This window comes from Rhinolophus hipposideros (genome assembly GCF_964194185.1).
Source record: "Rhinolophus hipposideros genome assembly, chromosome: 12".
NCBI classification, from domain to species: Eukaryota; Metazoa; Chordata; class Mammalia; order Chiroptera; family Rhinolophidae; genus Rhinolophus; species Rhinolophus hipposideros.
Genome location: NC_138058.1, coordinates 66,808,051 through 66,828,861, shown reverse-complemented (window position 1 = coordinate 66,828,861; position 20,811 = coordinate 66,808,051). Strand labels below are relative to the sequence as shown.

Sequence of the window (20,811 nt, the reverse complement as noted above, 5' to 3'; positions counted from 1 at the left end):
TATTCCTCTGTAAAATGAGAAAGAAAGCTATATGACCTCTCAGATTCCCTTCTAATGTCAAGAATCTAGAAACCAAGTGGAACTGTCACTAGATCTCTGCTAGACATGTATGTCTCTGAATCACAGGTCAGTTGGCCTCATGGCAGTTTTCCTATCCAACTACCCATGGGGGTGGGGACTGTGTCTTATTCATCTCTGTGTCCCCAGCTCCCAATAACAGAAATTAGTTGGTTGATAAAGCAAATTAATGACTAAATAAAGGACTCTGTCTTATAGCTTAACTGAAATTCAATTTGAAGAATAAATGAAAGGAATGAAACGTGTTATAGCATGTTATCCAGAATAATAAATCAACAGAGATTCGTAATGAACCGTTTTGATATAGAATGTTTAAATAAGGAGGGTGCAGCATAACAGGATAACATACTAGTATCCCCATTCTCAGAGTCAAGTGGGTAGCTACGTTTCTTATGCATGTGTGAGGCACTTGTCAGCAAAGAGAGTAGTCAATGAACGTCCTAAATACTATTTTCCCAAATAGGAAATGAAAGGATAAAATGTAAAAACTCAAGATGTTTAATATAAAAAAGCTATCTGAAGACTTGAAAATTAGACTGCTTATGTTAGAGTCGGTAATGAGATTGTTAAGGAAAAATGTGAAAACTGAAAGGATTTTCATTTAGAAAAAAATGCGAGGTAGACCATAAAAGACAGAGATGAAAATAGATAGCCGTGTCTGCTTTCTAAGTAAATCTCACTGCATAGTCAAGGTAGGACTTATTTTTATCCATGTTCTTTTAAAAAAATGTGACATGTCTACCAGGAGCACAATAAATGATGACAATGTGTTAAAGCTAATCCGTTGTGGCTTTGCAGCTCGGCCCCAGTCAGATCTCTTGCAGACTCAGAAGCTGGTGCCTGGAGACATCCTTCAAGATGACACAGCTGGGTTGCCAGGGTAACTCCCTGGATGAGGATCTAGCTGGCTTTGGGGGAGATTGCATAAGACAAGACCAACTGGGAAGAGTCAGGGGATGTCTTAGAGTCAAGGGATGAAATGAGTTGGATGAAATATTGTCTGTTCAGGATAAGGACATGGTGGGGACATGTGAAAGTGAGTAGCATTAGACACCTAGGTCGGCCACCTAAATAGACATATCTTAGTAGTCAGACTGATGGAGAAAGCTCTGGGTAGCTAAGAATTCCAGTTGATAATTAACACAATAGTATATATCAAGCAGAGATAATCATTTTCTTAAGAATTAGTCTGATCATCTCCTCTTAAGACTTCAAATACATTGAAGATGCTCTGTTGTTTTGGGTTAGGGACATATGTTAACATGTTTTGTTGTTTAAATGGATGAATGACACTGCCTTGAAGGACCAAAACTCTGTTGAATTTATAACTGTCAATGGAGGAAACGAAGATCTTCCAGAGTATGTGTGTGTAGTCACACACACACACACACACACAGAGAGACATTTAATTCATTTATGTGGGTGCCTTAGTTAGGATAAAAGTCCAAATGAGTGCAATAGACTCATGAGGTTTCAACATAACTGAAGAATATTTTTTTTCTCTCATGGGAAGTCCAAACTGGCCTGGCAGCTCTGCTCTGTAAGCCTAAAGGGACTCAGTCTCCTTCTCTCCTGGTGCTCCTTCTTAGGGTGTTGCTCTGATTCACGTGACCCCAAGTGGCTTACCACAGCGTCACTTTCCCGCTAGTGGGAAGGAGAAGACAGAAGCAATGGGAGAATATACCCTTATCTTTATGTGCAAGACCCAGAAATTGCACACATTACCTCAGCCCACATGCAGAACCTTGTTTCATGGCAACACCTAGCTGCAAGGGACACTGGGAAAGTAGGCTTATTTTTGGGTTGTCATATACCCAGAGTCCATGGAAGGAGCAAATACTGGATACTGGGGGATCACTAGTAGTTTGTGCTCAGAAGGTACATATTTAAGTGCTCCTTTCTGTTAGCCTGTCTTCTCAAGGTCACGTACAGATGTGCAGCTATTTGAGCTTCCCTATAGATGGGATCTGAGGTCATGACAAGCAGAAATGGACTCACTCTGTGTGTGATTCTGCTTTACCAAGACTGGGTGGTGCCAAGATATGCTGTTCTGCTACCTGGGCCACACCAGACAACCTCCCCCAGGCTTCTCTCTGTCTCACACACTAGAAGCTTCATTCAAATAGAGTTAACCTCTGACCACAAAGATCCTGATGATTGGTCACTTCATTTGTGTCAGGCAGTAGGGTTTATTTTTTTAAATATAAGAAGCTATTGTCCATAATGTGCTAGCGTAAGACCCTCCTGTCACCTCTACCATCTTCCTGCACCTACTCTCCCACTCTTTAGCCCCAGTGGGGTGCCTCTGCAGGGTGTGCTGCTGGACCATGATTCATGTTTCTGTTTCTCTCCTTGTGTCAGTTTGACAGCAGAGGCATTTATTTGCCACATGACTTGAATATCTCATGAAGAGTGAGACTGTGGTGGCATTAGGCAAATACAATATCACATGAGGGACAAACACCTAACAATGAGTGAGAGATGCTGAGACATAGGACCTATAAGCACACTCATAGTAGTGTTTACCAATGCAGAGTGACTGTTTGGTCTTTGCATTTCATCCATCCATCCATCCATCCATCATCCATCATCCATCCATCATCCATCATCCATCCACCATCCATCCATCCACCATCCATCCATCCACCATCCATCCATCCACCATCCATCCATCCATCAACCATCCATCCATCCATCCACCCATTTATCCATTTATCTCTGTATACATTTATTTATTCATTAAATATTATTTAATGAATATACTCTTCAAGTTTCAAATTAAGATCTGAGGATACTGAAATGAACCAGTGGCCATGATCCCTGTCTTCCAGGATCCCAGATAATGTGGGGAACCATGAAGTAAACTGGCGATGATGATACAGTGAGGTAAATGTTGTGCTAGATGCCATAAAAAATTGGGTGGTGCTGAGAAGAGGCTCCAGGGGGGCTTTCCAGAAAAAATAATAACTGAGCCATATCTTAACGTAGGGAACCAGGTGGCAATGAAAAGAAGGAGTTCCCGAGAGCAGCAAATATTTGTGATCTCTCGATCTCTCTCTCTCTCTCTCTCTCTCTCTCTCTCTCTCTCTCTCTCTCTCTCTCTCTCTTTCTCTGCCAAGATTTATTGTTTTCTATTCTTAGTTCACAAAATCATCTTGCAAGGCAAGATCCTAGGTATTTCTCAGCCACACTAAAAATACATCCATAATCTAATGGAAACAAACACGTTGGCAAAAATGTTCCCCTTCCTGCCCATTAGTCAGCCCTTTATCAGAACAGCCCTGTCGGAGACTGAGAACATGACGTTGGGTCCCAATGTGTCAGTGATATGGGACTGGGAGCATCCGGGTGACAGGGCCTTGGCTTTCCATCTCCACTGTGTGTTTCCAAGGAATCTTCCTCTGAACTCGAGCCAGGCGAGGGCCACAGCTCGAGGCCCTGAACTCTTGATTGCTTTGATCCAGTAGTGCCAGGGTTGGCTCCTTTTCCCAGAGAACATGAAAATCTTTGTTCCATAAACAAACAGTTGTGACAGTTTTTTGGTCCTGATGGCAGTTTTCAGAAAGACAAAAGAAAGGGAACAGAGAGGGAGCTCATGTTTACTGAGTTCCTACTATGTGTCCAATAGATGCAATGAGAGAAACAGAGGAGCTAGAATCCCTTGGAACCAATATTGAATAATAACAGTAACTAAGGATAATAGCAAACACTTATGTAGCGTTTACGATGTGCCAGGCACTATTTTGTATGTATTCTATGTATTCATTCTTTTAATTAATACAATAGCTTTTTGCACTAGGTATGTTACTATCCCCATTTTTCAGAGGAAGAAACTGAGCACAAAGAGAGAGAAGTAATGTATGTAAGTTCAGACAACTAACAAACAGCTGAACGGTATAGACTTTGCCTTTGGAATTCCCAGCTCTGACGTCACTGTGTGACCTGGGACAAATTACATAAACTTTCTGAGCCGCAGTTTCTTCATCTAAATGATGGAGCTAGCAACACCTCACTCAGCCCTGGTGTGAGGGTTTCAACTGTGTGAGAGACCAAGCTCGTATAGAGAGAAAATGCAGGGTGACAATGCCATATAACATATGCAGTAGTATACTCTTATCTGGCTGCTTTGGGGGAAGGCTTCATCCAGGAAGTAGGGCTTGACTTGGGCCCAAAAGTGGACTTTCTTTCATCTAGGAAGAGGTTTGAATGATTATTCTGAAGAGGACAGTGGTGACCCCAAGTGTGACATGAGCCAGCTCTGTCTCCAGCATCCCCACTTTCATTTTTCTGGGCCTCATTCTCTAGAGCTTCATAGTCTCCCCACCTCATGCCTACCTACTCCTCTCACCCAAACCTGCTCCCCCACATGTTTCTAATCAAGTGATTTATACTAACATATCAATGACTGATTAGACTTAGTGCATACACCGTACTAAGGGATTTATAGTTTATGAGGAAAGCCAAAGCAATAATGGTGAGATTTCAGGGCCTGTGGAGACCTTCTCTATGTGCTGAAATTCACATCACATCACCCGGGTGGGCAAGGCAAGGCTTTGTTAGTGATCAGGGGTGGGAATTTCGCAAGCCATGTCCTTTATTCCAGGTGGTGTGTGTGTGTGTGTGTGTGTGTGTGTTAGGTGTGAGGAAGGGATAGATGTTTTGAAAGTTTTGGCCTTCCTTTTCTTTGGCTGCTTTGGCAAAAGAATCTCTTGGCAGTGTGGTCCTTTGCTGGGGTGAAGCTCTCAACCCTGGAGAGGGAAGCAGAGTGGCCCCAAAAGGTGCTAGACAGCTGTGTGCTCCCTGTGGCTAGTGTGGGGGACTGACAAGCAGGGATCTCCCCTCCCAAAGTGTCCCCCAGTATAAAGGCCTCCTACTTCCTCTATCGATACTCCATTAGTTCTTAATCAGAGAGCCCGGTGCGGAGGTGACGGTGAAGGGGGGACACTGAGTAATAGTTTCTGTGGTTGGGGAAAATCCAAGTAGATATTCAGCTCTGCCATACCTCACTGAATGGATCACCCCAAATATGCCACCAAAGAGATTAATCTACAGCCACTGCAAGTCCATCTCCAAGAGGCCAGGGAAACTAGAAGAGTCTAAAAGAGTGGTAAAAGAGTGCTTCCTAACCTCAGGGGCATGCATTTTTTATTTCTGGTTGCATACCCCTGGAAGCATCTAGAGGGGTCCTACCCATGCTTCTTCTGATTTTGTATAAAGGAGGGGAGATCAACTTCCATACTTTGAAAAAGCTCCAAGATGACTGAAATGCATCCCAAGTTACCGCTGGGCTTTAATATGACACTGAATGGGAACAGACAACTGGGATGATGGCAGTTGCTTTATTTCCCAGAAGGTGGTTGGCCCATTCTGCAGTTCATTCGTTTATTCACTCATTCACTCAACAAGGAGTTCCCAAAGCTCTTCCTGAAACCAGGCCCCGGCTCAGTCTTCTGTGCTGGGGACACAGAGATGAATAAGACACTCGACCCTGACTCAAGGTCCTCGCAATGCCCACCCTCCACACCCCACCTTCCCCTTTCCTTCCTGTTCTTCCCTAAGCCACCCCCCTTCTTATCCTCACCCCCAAATCCACCACCCTCACTGCTCCCATCTTCCTCTCTCTTCTCTCACTTTCGGGAGCTCAGACTGCATGCACATCCTTCCCCCATAGTCCGTCACGGCCCACGAATGGCCAGGGAGGCCAGTATAGGTGGAAAAGAAAGATCACGGCTGTCTGTGTGAACATAGCATCTGCAGGGTGACCTTTTGAATCTCCAACGAGGGGTTATTTCGTGAGTATACAGAAAATATTAACTGAGGTAGGAAATAGGAATTGTAGAAAACAATTTCAAAAGTCAGTTGAAAAGTACAGTGAAATTATTGGAAAACATTTGATGGATTATACATGTGTCTACATTCCTGAGATCATTATGGCCAAATTCCGATGATGGCCACAGGATGGTAAACAGAAGCGGCCTGGGCAGCGAGGGAGCTCTGGGCTCCTGGGCACTAGTGGGCAACGGTTCTCATTTTAGCCCCCCACTCACCCATGAGACCTCAGACCAGACACCTTCCTTCTCTGGGCCTGCTCCCTCATGGTGGAAGGCATCAGGACTACATAACAGAACCTCTAAGGGCTCTTCTTGGGGCTGTCACCCCCAAAGTTTCCTTAATGTCGATCACTGCTCACCTCACTTTTTGTCCTGTTGCCTAGAAAAAAAGGATACATCTCTCTCCACCATTCATTCATTCATTCATTCATTCATTCATTCCACAGAAACCTAAGTAGCACCTGGCATTTAAATGGCTCTTTGTAAGGTGATCAAGAACTAGAAATCCATCAAATGAGATCCTGCCTCAACAGAGCTCCCAGTCCATGGTGTGAGGCGTAAACAGTTAACTCTTGATGGCAAAATGTGCTCAGTTTTCCCTTCAAAAGGGAAGTCATGAGGTTAGGAAAGTGGGATGAGAGCTGGTTCACCTGATGGGGAAGAGCTGTCAGAAGAGAGTCCTGGAAGAGGTCAGATTAGAGTTGAGCTCTGAAGTGGGTGAGGTTCCCCAGGGCTGCTGAGGGAGGGGAAGCATTGCACTGGGAGGTCCTTATATACCAGCAGAGCCCCTGGGGCACAGCTGAGGGCTTGAGAAGACTGATGGCTTCTCTCACCACCTTTGCTTTTGTAGGAGCATAGGAGGGGGCGTTAACTACTCTTCTTGTTGTCAGACTTCCCAGTAGGGGGACACATTGGCTTAACAATGTTCAGCAAATTACATATTCACAATGAATCCTGTTGGCACGTCTTCCCAGCCCTGAGCACCAGTGTGCCTCTGACAGCATAATTACCCCTCACTATGAGTTGTGCCAGTTGTCATTTTCCCAAGACCTTTGCTTAATAGTCTGCAGGGAAGCCAGCCTGATCGGCTCCACATGGCACTTCTTTGGCCTTCTCCTCCTGTCCCCCTTTTCCTCCACACCTGTGCCAGTCTGTCCCTGCCTCACTTACTCAACTTTGCCCAGCAGCAAAGGGGGCATTTATGCCTCAGGGTCATGCCCAGAACATTCTGCCATCTTAGCAAAACCCACCAGGAAGAGATTCTCTGGGCACTCACTTTGCATTATGTCTCCCCATCAAGGCAATTCCAATATTTGCATTTGGCAGCATGAAACGTGGGCACAGTTCTGATGGGCCACCCCATGGAAAAATACAAACCCGCTTGTTGGGAAACCAGAGGAACCAGGGGTTTTGGGGTCAGGTAGAATCAGGTTCCAATTTCAAGTTCACCTCTGGTTCTTCAACTGTAAAAAGAATAATCTCACGGAGCAGCTGAGATTAAACGAAAACACCTAACATAGAGCCTGTACGGAGGAAGTCACCAACACGTCTCAGTGTCCCCTCGTTCTTTTCAGAGGCAGAGGAGGTTTTATCGGTTTTGTTTATGCCCTGTTTATGGATTACTGAAGCATGTCAGCTTCATCTTCCTTAAGTACAGCTGCCACAATATCCTACCTCTCCCCAAGACCCGCCTGGATCCATGCTATCTTATCTTATTAAATGAAAAAAAGCCATTGCAAAACATTGTAGAGCATGATCCTGTTTTTGCAAAATATACACACCATTCTCCCCACACCCTTCCTTTCTCATAGTGTTTACCTTCAAGAAAGGTTGGTTAGATGGGGCCCTTCCCTCTTTACTATATATACTTCTTTATTACCTGGAAGTTTTCATAACACACATGTATTACTTTTCATTTTAAACTAATCTTAAACAACAACAAAAGCCCTTCCATGGGTCCCTTTGCCTAGAGGAAAATATACAAATTCCATTTCCTTCTGTTGAGCCTGTCTCAGAAACTTGGCTACAAGGAATCGAAAATGCAACAAACAGTGGCTCAAACAGACAGGAGTTTATTTTTCACACATAAATAGAAGTTTGGAGACAGACATTTGTTTAGCATGGAATCATAACTTTGGAACATTTCTGGGATTCTCTTGGCCTTTTCCTCATGGATACAAGCTGATTGCTGCAGTTCCGGGCATCACATCATCATTCTGTCCCTTTTTTTCAGGAAATAAAAGTATTTCCAAGAAGTGCCTCCTACCCACCCATCTTCAGTGGACTTATTCTTCTGTCTCTTTGGCCTAAACTATATCACATGTTGTGTGTGTGTGTGTGTGTGTGTGTGTGTGTGTGTGATGTACATGTATTTAAAAAGCAAGCAATGGGATTGTCAAGATTAGTTTTTAGTCCAATCATCACTTGTTGCCTTAGGCTGGAAACATTGATGCCTTGAACAAAAGTCAAGTTAACAACAAATTGGGGAAGGGACAGCAGGTGGTTGACTTACACTACATGCCAAGGGACTTTCTTAGTGCACTAGTCCGTGCGCTAACACGGGCAGAGTGCAGTCACCAAACATTCTTCAACGCTGCACCTCCAGCCCTGGACTCAAGCTGTTCTCTTGGTCTGTGATACGCTCGCTGGGAGGTCACTGTGCAGGGAACAAGGTGCTCACACACTGTGAACATCATCACAGAGTGGAGCCCAGCAGGTCACATACTGCTTCTGGCCGCCAGTGGCCCTGCAGCCAGCTCTTTGACTCCTGTCGAGCTCTCATATTTCATTGATGAACTCGTTTCTTTACGGTGAAGTGCTACGACATGGCATAGGGCAGCCTTGCCCCATCCTCCCTGCCAGCTCCCTGAACCCTCTCAGCAGCACTGTGGCAAGTCCCACAAAGACGGGGAAGGACAGACTGGACTTCTCCAAACACCCCGTTGCTGGCTGGTGGTGCAGTGGAGGGTGGTGTGAGCTGATGGAGCAAAATTAATTTGCTTTCCAAACAGGCCAGCTTGGCCATGTGAGCCCCGCATAGACCCTGGATTGCGTTACTGTGCGCATGTCTTAGCTTTCCTGCTGAACTAGAGCTCCCGGAGGTCAAGAACCGGTTAAGCATCTTTAGAAAAGTTAACTGGGCCTTAAGCCGCGGCAGCCATTGAGGAGCAGCAGCCATGGCTCTGCGCTACCCCATGGCCGTGGGCCTCAACAAGGGCTACAAGGTGACGAAGAACGTCACAGCAAGCCAAGGCACAGCCGCCGCCGCGGGCGCCTCACCAAACATACCAAGTTCATGTGGGACATGATTCGAGAGGTGTGTGGTTTGGCCCCCTATGAGTGGTGTGCCATGGAGCTGCTCAAGGTCTCTAAGGACAAGCGGGCCCTGAAGTTCGTCAAGAAAAGGGTGGAGACACACATCTGAGCCAAGAGGAAGAGAGAGGAGCTGAGCAATGTCTTTGTAGCCATGAGGAAGGCAGCAGCCAAGAAGGACTGAGCCCCATCCCTTTTGTGTATAATAAAACCTTTTTGGAAACTTGAAAACAAAACAAAAATAGTTAACTGGTTAATTAGATTGGTTTGAGGAGTCCCTCCTGCCTTGTGTTATCTGGGCTCCAGAGTCTGTCTTGGCCAGTAGCAGGGCTGAAGAGCTTTGATGTGGTCCCTAAGGAATAATACAGGAAGCAAGGCCCTCAGATCTCAGCAGCAGGAGGTCCCCCGATGGACAGGCCACAGTGGGGTGCATTCACTGCTCATTCCCCTACCTCATTCCCTATAGACTGGGACCCTCCTCTCAGGAAGGTGGGCCCCGTGAATAACACAGGGAGCAGCTTTCTTTGCCACTCAACTACCCCTTGGGGTTTTTTCTCCAGTGGGGAAGGCTGGTTTTCAGGAACACAGAGAAATGGCCACCATCCTGACCGTTCTTTAGCTCTTGTTCCTCGGTCCAAGTGTATCATCTCCCCATGAATTTCATGTCACAATGGTTAGTAACACTCTTAGGGGTCATCATAGCCAAACCTCTGAGCACCAAAGTAGAAGCTGGGGCTCAGGAGGGAAAGGACTCTAACAAGGAGATCTTAAATCCAGTCCTCTGCCCAGCGTAGCTTGCAGCCTCTCATCCCAGTTCTCAAACCAGTTTCCTGGCTTCTAGAATCCACACAGTTAATTCAGAAAGAGGGGAAATAGGAGAAGTGCCCCGGCCTGAAGGTATGCAGACCATACCATGGTATGGAGCTGCCAAGTGCTGCGTGGTGACTGGATTGCACAATGGCAGAGCTGTGCTGAGGAGGCAGTGAGCAGAAGCCAAGGGATGCTGTTTCCATGGCAACTGCCTCTCATCCTGGGCTTGCCAGGTTGGGTATTCTGGAGTTGAGCAGGGCTAGAATACGGCCCCCATCATGTGGCATTATTTTCAGTTTTGAAATGCCTTTATCTACATACACACATGTGGGCACACACATATCCCTGCAACTTTTGCCTCTACCTTTGTCCAGAGAAGATGAACTATGGTTCCCAGTGGCACATTTCAGGCATGACAGCACCTGCTCAGACTGCGTTATGAACCTGCCAAAGGGATGTGGGGGAGGGGCAGGTGAGGGAGGTGTGAGAGGGACCAGCTATTGTCACAGCACCTAGAGATCAGAGGAATTGGTGGTTAATTCTGTTGTCTGGGTGCAAGGCCGTAGTCACCTAATGTATCGGCTTCCGTACTGCTGCTATAACAAGTTACTGCAGACTGGCTTCAAACAGCACCAATTTATAACCGTACAGTTCTGGAAGTCAGAAGTCTGACTGGGCTAAAATCGGGTTATCGGCAGGGGTGTTCGTTCTGGAGGCTCCAGGGGGCATTCCAGTCCCTTACCTTTTCTATCTCCCATGGGCTGTCTGTATTCCTCGGCCCATGGCCCTTCCTGCATCTTCAAATCCAACAGTCTAACATCTTTACATCTCTGTCTGCTTTGGCTTACAGGCCAGCGTATCCTTTTCTGACTCTCTCAAAAACTCTTATGATTACATTGGGTCCATCTAAATAATCCAGAAGTAATGTTTTCATCTCAAGATCCTTATCTCAATCATATCTGTGAAGTCCCCTTGCCATGTAAGGTAACATATTCACAGGTTTCGGGAATTAGAATATAGACACCTTTGGGGGAGCATTATTCTGCCTCCTACAACCAGGCTCTGTGAGTGCGGGTCCTCAATAACCCATTATTGTAAGAATGATAATATTTACCACATACCGATTAACTACTATGTGATAAACATGCTGCTAAATGTTTAGACACGTAGCTCATTTAATCCTCACTAAAGTTCTACAAGGATGGTATAATTATTCTAATTGACACATGAGGAAATTGCCATGAGAAACTCGGTGAATTGGCCCAGTGAGTTTAGGTGAGGGAAGAGAGGAAGGAATGGCTCCAGGTATTCATGAATGCTTTCCATTGTGTCATCCCTAAATTCTCCCAGCTACTGCCTGCAGTCATTCTCCCGTGACTAAATGCGTTAGGTTGGGAGTGGGTGGGAGAACCCGATGCTCAGGGGTGAAGGAGAAGAACTAGCACTGAGCACCCACTGTGTGACCGCCCTGGCCAGATGCTCTCCCAGGCTGTCCCACTGACCCCTCACGAGACCCTGGAACATTGCCATCACACTATTTTGACACTATCAACTAACCATGCCATAAGACGTTAAGCCATTCGCTTAAAATAGCGCAGCTAATAAGTAATAGAACTGGAATTGGATCCAAATCCCTCTGAATTCAGGATCAGTGTCCTGTTCTTTCGTGGTCTCTATCCACATGGCTGTGATCTGGGTGGACATAGGCAGAGGAGAACCAGCCATCTTCCGGGAATGCTACTTTTACTTGAAGATTGAAGGGCGGTTCACTGTAGGTATTATAAACAGGTTTCGAGTTTTTTCCAGCTTTAATGAGGTATACTTGATACACAAAAACCTGCATACATTTGATGTATGTAATGTACACAATTTGATGAGTGTGAGTAGATCACACATGTATGTTGCAAGCACGTCTCTGGTATTCTAGTAGAACTACCTTTGTACCCAATGAGAAACAACTCCCTGTTGGCTCCTCCAACGTCCCTAGCAACTATCATTCTACTTTCTGCTACAATAAGGTGGACTATTGTAGATACCTCATCTAAGTGGAATCCTTTAGTGTTTGTTCCTCTGTGACTGACTTTCGGGTCCATCCATGCTGTAACGTCGGGGAATAATGTTCCATTTGATGTATATACCACATTTTCGTTATCCGTTAGTCTGTCGATGGACATTTGGTTTGTATGTTTCAATTTTTAAAAGAAGATATTTTAGGGAATATAATGCAAATTTTATGTAAACGTAAAACTTCAAATGTAGCAGCTCCAGAGTCTGCTGAGGCCCCAGGTATTCTCTATTCTTAAGGCTCCCCTGGTGGAAAAATCTGGGCATTTTGGACTTCGATGCCCTCAGTCACATAGATTTTCTCATATCTGCCTTTTTAGAAAAGGCCTGTTTTTAGGCAGGGAAATAGAGTCAGCAAGTCACAATATTAGAACGCACTGTCCTTTCTCTTACCCTGTGCTCTTTTTACAGCCTCCCCGTAGTGCAGGGTGGCATGCAGGATCTCAGCTCCCGCTCCTCATATAAGAACACAGGATATGGTGAGGCCAAAAAGGAACACCTACAGAGCCATGGGTAGGGGAGTCATACCACTATAGTCTCGCTGGTGGCTGGGCTGGAGACACAGGAAGCAGGAGCCACACTATCTGCAACCTGCCATCCACTTCTCTCTTCCAACCAACCTCACTTGCTAACTGCAATCTGCTCTTGCTAGCTCAGCCACCATCTTCTTGCTAGCCCCCCATTTTCTGCTAGCGTAGCCACAGCAGTTATATTAGTGGCCACAGCTGATGGCCATGCAATCACAGTTGATGGCCACTTACTACCTGAGTCAGCACCTTTCTACGTAAGGCCGAGAGCCTCGAAACTGCATTCCTGGGTCTGTGCCCACACTCCACCACTATAGGGTCTCGCCTCACAATCTGCGCGACAAGCGTCTTCCGCAAGGGGCCCTGTGCGCAGATCCTGGAGGTGAATGCATTATCCAGAACACAGCCAGGCTCTCTGGGCACAGCCAGGGTTTCTCAGGGCACCACCAATGCTTCTGGGCACAGCCAGACTTCCTGGGCTTCTTAGGGTACCACCAGTCTCCCCAGGCACAGCCAGGGCCTCTCAGGGCACTGCCACCCTCTCTGGGCACAGCCAGACTTCCTGGACACATCCAGGACTCTCAGAGCACTGCCACTCTCTCTGGGCCTCTCAGGGCACCATGCTGGAACAACAGCTGTTCACAGCCAAGGTACTTACATATTCTCGATGGCGGCCGGTCAAGACACAGGAAGCAAACATCCGCCAGTTCCACTACCGGGTGGTACATTCCCAAGCAAACAGTCAAGCTGTCCATCAAATCAGGGATGGAAGGCAATTCCCCAGAGTCCATAGTCATTTGCTAGGGCTGTCCTGCGGGTGAGGGACGACCTTGACTGCATTCTCCACTGAGGACTCAGCAAGCATTTTCTCCTGGGACTACAAGTCCCGCATCCGGCCTCAGCAAGCACTTCCCAGCTCACAGGGCCACAATGACTTTCACTTTCTCCGGCCTATGCTGGTTAGGGAACCGTCCACGTCTTCCCACCCCTCCACGGGGTCCAGCTCTCCCGTAGCTGCTCCTCCTGGTCTTCCTGAGACTGAGTGTTCATACGCACAAACTGCTCCACCGCCCTTTGGAAAGCTTTGGCCGGCACTGTACCCTGCTCGCTGCGCCATTTATCATGCAGGGTGTCATGTGGGGTCTCTAGTCCTGCTCCCCACGTAAGAACGCAGGATATGGTGAGGCCAAAAAGGAACACCCACAGAGCCATAGGTAGGGGAGTCATGCCACTATAGTCTCGCTGGCGGCTGGGTTGGAGACACAGGAAGCAAGAGCCACACGATCCGCGACCTGCCGTCCACTTCTGTGCCAACCACCCAACCCCTTGCTAACTACAATCCACGCTTGCCAGCCACCATCTTCTCGCTAGCCCCTCGTTTGCTGCTAGCGTAGCCACGGCAGTTATATTAGTGGCCAATGGCTCACTGGTTATAGCTGACAGCCAACTAGCCACAGCTGATGGCCATCCAATCACAGTTGATGGCCATTTACTACCTGAGTCAGCACCTTTCCACGTGAGGCCGAGAGCCTGGAAACTGCACTCCTGGCTCTGTCCCCACACTCCCCTCACCTAAAAAATGAGGGTAACTCATTTATTGATTGACTAAAGATTTATTGGGCACCTACTATGACCAGAAACTGTCCTACATACCAGAGATTCGAAGGTGAGTTAGTGTCAATCTTAAAAAAAAAAAAAAAAAAAAATAGATGCAGCCCCTACTCTCAAGATCCCCGGGGTATTACAGGGCTATTCTGAGTGATTACAATAGTGTGGTTAGTGCCACAGAGTCCAGGTTACGGTGTTAACAGGCATGAAGGTAGGATGGGACACTCAACCTTGTTTTGAGTTCATGCTTTCTACGTGAGCTGAGTCCTAGAGGCTGTATAAGAAAATGCCAAGGGGTAGGGAAGTGTCAGAGTGGCAGCTCTCCAAGTATCCATGTGAGAGGACAAGCTAACCTTTCTTTCCATGGGGAAAACGTGGGGGTGAGAAACTACCTGTCATACATTGGGAGGTACACTGGCAAGTACAAAAGTTCATTTTGCTAGAGATAAAGTATCGATTAGGCAGGCAGGGCACCGCTGTATGAATGAGATAAACCCTGGAGAGGTCAACAGGGCCCCTTTTCAAGTAGTTTGTTCTGGCAGCAGTACGGACAATGGATTGGCAAAATGAGAGTCAAGCTTGAGGCAGCAAGGCCAGTGGTACTTGCCAGGTGTTCCAGGTGGGAGATGGGAGTGGCCCCGCCTCCTCCCTCCGGGAAGATCAGCTGAGCCCCCAGTGGATTGCCTCCCATGGAAGGCTTTCAGGATGGAGGACTGGCTCTCGCACTGGCCTAGGATTCCTCGCCCACAAACCAAGCCTCTAATTAAAACCCAGGGGCCACCACAGAATGCAGTCATCTCTGCTCCCCTGGAAGAATGGGCGGGTGGGTGAGCAATATGCTAGTCATAATATTATCTTTAGAGAAAAAACATTTTCACACCCATTGTTGCCTTTGATCTAGTGACATTACAAATAGATTCCAAGCCTCAGAAATCAAAGGTGTATAGTAAAAAAAAAAAAAAAAAAGCAAAGATCACAATCTTTTCTTGCTTGTATGGAAAAAAAAAAAAAGAAAGAAAACACAGACTAACCCACGATAAATTGATAAAAAAAGGTAGAGTGAAACATCTGTATTTAAACTCACTGGGGAAGGCTCATTTGAATGCTACATTATTTCTAAGGAATGCAATTATAATTGTCTCACATATAAACATAATAAAGCCATAAGAGAATATTTGTGTAATCAAATGCTAATAAGTAGAATAAGGCAAGTTAACATGAAAATTATAAAGGATAGAGATCTTAAAACAATAGCCAGCATCTCACGTAGGGAATCTCACTTCACAGCCAACCTAGTAAAAATCAGCAGTTTCTGCAGAAGCTACTGATTTTTACACTGGATTTTTCAGGACAGCTGGGAAGACTGGGAAAAGTCACAATGCGAGAAGATGACCCAAACAGGTGAAGTTTGCCTCCTATCTTCATTCTTTCTCCCCAATTCTTCTGGATCCTTTCTTGCCTTCTCCTTCCCCCCATCCATCACAGAAATCATACCCAGAAGCATAGTAGTCAGTCTTCTTCCAGCTCCTCTTTTAATCTAGCACCAATCTTCCCTCTAGACACAGATAGAAAACTCCTTAATGAATCCTAGTAATCTATGTTTAAAGCATATTAAAGCAATCATTGACCACAGTCAAGTATGATTTTCCCCCCAGAATGTTAAGGGTCGTTTAGCATTAGGAAAACTATAAATACTTTATAATTATACCAGTATTTTTTAAAAACATATAATCATTTAGATAGATGCATTTAAAAATAACAGCACCCCCAAAAACGGGGGGGGGGAGGAACTTTAGTATCTAATAATGGAGGGAAATTCTTTTCATTTGAGGAAGATTTAGCTTCAGCCTACATTGGTGTAGGTTTAACAATAAACGTCTATCAAAATCAAGACTGAAGAAGGGACATACTTGATCGTTGACCATTGTACTTAATTTTGTTGCAGAAAATTCTCCTTTATCCAATAAGATAGGAAATCGGCACTAGCATCAGAAATTAAGAGATATATTTACCATTATTTTGGGACCACATAGCCTCCCACAGTTCCATGAGAACCAACAGAAAAAATAGATTAATAATGATTAATTTTAAATGGCTAAGTATAAGTTAAGTATATAACAGTCGGTTTTCCTAGATATGATCCATAGCAAATCAGAAAACGTTAGAAAAAGATAACACTTATAACAGCAGTAAAATAAAATATGTAGAAGCAACCTTTAGAAAAAAAGTGTGGGACTTGTACACAGAACACTTTGAAGGACATAAAAAAAAGACTTAAGTAAATGGGGAGAAATACGATATTCCTGGATAAACAAATCACCTACGGGTGTTATAAAGATATCAATTATTCTGTAATTAATTTTTGGTGTAATACAATTGTCAATTTTAGGTTCTTCTGAGGTCCACTTGAAAGAATAAATATTGAGAGCAGCTGACTTTTTGATAAATGGGATAGTTGTTCTGTCAGCTATGAAAACGTGTTTTATAACTTCGGTAATGAAAACTCACAGAACTGGTGCCACAACATAAAACTGGCACAAACAATGAGGTCCGAAACCACCTTCCCACATCTAAGATGCAGTATGTGATCTGATGCCATCGTAGAATAATGACTGCTGGATATCTGGTTGGTTGTTTCGTGAGGAGAGAATGGAAAATAAATTCAGATCCTCTCCTTCGTGCTGACACAAAATTCCAGATAAATTAAAGAGTTAATTTTTTAAAACTCAAATAATAAAGAAGCTCTCAGGAAAGGGAAGTTAGTTGATTGTCTGTTTGGTGGTGGTGGGTGGTTGGATGCAGGACTCGTTCTTGAATTGGCACCTTTTAGTAAATTCCACCAGCGTATGGCTGACTCCAGCTGCCAGCAGCTCTCCAAAGTTAGAGTGAGGGGTGCTCTTAGCATCTCTGATTCCCAGTTGTGGGCATTGGCCATAATTCCAGGACACCAGGAAAAACCTATCACTGGCTGGAAGCTTCACTGGGATTCTCAGAAGAGGCACTGGGACGATTCATGAATTTATTCACACCAGGAAGAATTAGGGCGCTTGTAGGCCAGCCCCACTCCCATTAGGTCTGCGCATTGCCAAGGCCTGCTGGTCCGACCTGCCTGCTACCGAGACTCAGGATGGGGTCAGCCCTGAGGAGGACTTCTAGCAGCAGCAAAGGGCTGTTTTGTCCAAGGGCTACTACTATTCCTGGCCTGTCCCAGAGCTCATTTCATTGCATCGACACTGTACCCAAACAGCTTCATGGACAGAATGCAAACCCAGGCCCGTGCGACTCCACACTTGGCCCCCTTCCACTCCACCACTGCTTATGGCTACCTCAGTGTCCCTCAGGAGATCACAGAAGGACACGTCACGCACTCAGATATCCTTACACACATACAAGCCTGTAATTGCTCCTAGGGCTGACTCAGTTATTCCTTCTTTCCATGAGGCACCTCCCTGTGCCCTGCTCTGTGCTTTGAGGGTCAGAGACACACAAGAGATGGCCTTTTCCCCTGGGGCGTATACCTGAGCCTATCAGGGCACACACACACACACACACACATAGTTGTAAAATAAGACACCATAGGAGATGTACCCTAAGAGAAAGATACCTAAAAAGTAAAAAAACACACAAATCCAGGACAGAGGTTCTAGCCTGAGTAAGAAAAGGCCTGACAGACTGTGAGCTGTGGAGGACAGCAGCTGCCTCTTCTCTAACTCTGCATTGACCGGCAGCCAGTACCATGTCTGACACATACTGGATATCGAACGCTTGTTAAGTTAACCTAGCACCGGACGCATGTGGAGAATTTGAATAAAAACAAGTAATTTAGTGTGTCTGGTGTCTCACGGACACCAGAGGAAGAGTGTGCTAAGAGATCAGTACCCCATTTTGAAGGCCCAGAGTTGACACTGTTTCTCTGGACAAGACAGGATAAGAAAGTTGTTAAGGAGAAAAGTGACATTGTGAAACGTGTGCTTTAGAAACACCACTATCAGTGCCCTGGATGGTGATGAAAGGCAGGAGGTGTGGGGAAGTAATTGTTCCAGGGAGAAAAGAGATTTGTGAAGACTGCAGGAATCTAGGTGTCTGGATGAGGGGTCCACTTTGTTGGAATACTTTTAAAGAATTAAAAAAAGACCTCCAAGTCTCGCAGCACCTCCAGCAGGATATCCAGCACGAGGGTGTCAGGAGGTCTTGCTTCCTTTATCCAAGGTCCTTGAGCTTAGGAGGGTCAGCCAGGGAGGGCACTGGGTCCTGGCAGCTGGACTTTGACCTGAACAGGGCGCTCTGCCTCTTGCCAAGTCTGCAGCCCGCCAGTGTACGTGTGGAACGGGGGCTCAGGAGCCTGCTCTCTGCCACCTGCATTTAGGCGCTGGAGGGTCTCTCTCTCTCTCTCTGTCTCTCTCCCCCCCCCCATATCCTCATTCACTCCTGTGTCCCATCTGTTTTGATCCTGCCTCCCCCACATCACAGAGTCTCAACTCTTTCTTGTCTGAACTTCCAAACTCCTGGCTTCTGCTAGACAAAGAGAATGCCTGCCTTCAATGCAGGGCTCAGCCAGGCAAAGCTTCGGAACCCCATCCCATGTCCTGTCTCTGCCTTTCCCTCGGGAATCTGTTCCCCTGACCCCTTTCTGGGCTCCCAGACTGCAGTTCCTGACCTGTCTCCCCTCAATCTCCACTCACCCCCAGTCTGGGTTTTCAGGCTGTTCTTAAGTCCCTGGTGCTCAGGGTGGTTTAAGGAAAGGCTTGGAGGCAAACAGGTGTAGGAGCCAATCCCAGAGCACCAACTACCCTGCCTGGGGCAGGTCAGTGAACTCCCAACTCCTTCCCTGCCTCAGGGACCACACCAGGACTCCAGGGTTGGTGAGGAGACACAAGAGAAACTTACATAATGCACCCACTCTAGGAGGTGTGCCCACATTAACCACCTGTCACTTCACTCAGGAAAGGACTTGCTGGCCATCCCTACTGAGACCTAGGCTGTGGCAATTTCTCCAGAGAAAGACACATTGACTTCTGGAGCAGGATTTTCCTAAATCCTTTCTTTGTGTCAGCCCCTCTGAGTCCAGCAAATGTGGCTTACCTGGCAGTGGGTCACAATGACCACTGGGAGTTCCAACCCAGAGTCTCTCTTGGGCCATTGTGAGAGCACAAAGCCTCCATCCAGAGCTTCAAGGCTCTGAGCTCCATGAGAAAGGGAGATGGCTGTTCCCACTCTGGAAGCCTGATCAGCTTCCAGAAATAAAACAGAAATAAGCAAATGGACGCTCCTAGTTCTTGGATAGGATGACTCAGTATTACAGAGATGCAGTTCTGCCTAAATGAATGGAGCAGCTCAAAGCAATCTCTATCAAGATCTCACTGGGTTTAGTTGGTTTGCAACTTGACTTAATGATTTTGAAGTTCCTTTGGGAGAATGTATTTTCAATAATAATCAAAAGAAGAAGATGGGATGCTTGCCACATATTCAAATATATTATAAACTTGCAGTAATTAAGGCACTCTGGTATTGACAGAGGAATAGACTGACAGCCAAAGAAAGAGAATAACAAGTTTAAACATAGGTCCCCAGTACACGGCGTAAATGTGGCATTTCAAACCAGTAAGGAAAAAAAAAGGATCTTCATTAAATCGTGTATCAGTTGTCTAGCCATTATATTCTCAGAATACATGTGAATATTCAAAGGTAAATGAGAGAGAGAGAGAGAGAGAGAGAGAGAGAGAGAGAGAGAGAGAGAGAGACACAGACAGAGACAGAGAATAGGGGAATAGTTTGAATCTCAGTTTGGGGAAGGCCTTTCAACAGTATGACACCAGAACCAGAAGCCATTTGGAAAAATACTGATGGGCTTTACCTAAAAGTTCAAAGCTCTGTACAGAAAAAAAAAAAAGAACAGAAAAGAAAAACACAATTACAATCAAGCTGACTTATGATTTTCCCAAAAGAAATACAAAAGATATTCAACCTCACTAAAAGTCAGAGCAATGCAAAACTGCTTGGATAATATTGTGATGTCATCTTTCTTGTATAAAAGGAGGGAAAGTATTCACACCCAACGTTGTCAACGTTGCAGGGCAAATGAGCACTGATTAACTATTGGTGTCATTTGGCGATATGCTTCAAAATTAAAATGTGTATACTCTTCACCACCAATCTACCTTGGGAGATAACCAAAATAATTATGGGAATAAACAAATAATTTCACTAAGGTGTTGATAACAGTGAAGTTTTAAATAATTGAGAGTTAAGATTTGATTACATAAAGTATGGAACATATCAGCTATTAAAAAGAGGGTCATACATTTAAAGCTGGTGGCAAGAAAAGATGACCTATCACTAAATGAATAAATCTAGTTAGAAATTGCAAATATACGTGCCTGTGTGTGTACATGTGTGTGCGCGATGAAATGTGGGCACATACAAAATCAATGACTAGAATGAAGGAAAGGCTTTTTGTGGGTATGCATTACTGCTGTCCCCCCAATTCAGGAAACACAGTCAATGTTCAATAAATACTTGTGGAATCAATGAATGAACAATGTTACTATTAACAATGGCTCTCTCTAAGTAGTAGGTTTGGG

At 45.5% G+C, this 20,811-nt stretch overlaps 1 protein-coding gene and 1 pseudogene across 2 annotated transcripts in view; both read left to right on the top strand.

Moving 5' to 3' along the window:
* The window catches only part of VSNL1 (visinin like 1), an 85,693-nt gene that overhangs the window by 43,592 nt on the left and 21,290 nt on the right, over positions 1-20,811 (top strand). The gene's annotated exons all lie outside the window — the stretch shown is intronic.
* Positions 9,086-9,405, top strand: LOC308505812 (large ribosomal subunit protein eL36-like; annotated as a pseudogene). Its single transcript has one exon. The product of its transcript is annotated as a large ribosomal subunit protein eL36-like (transcript).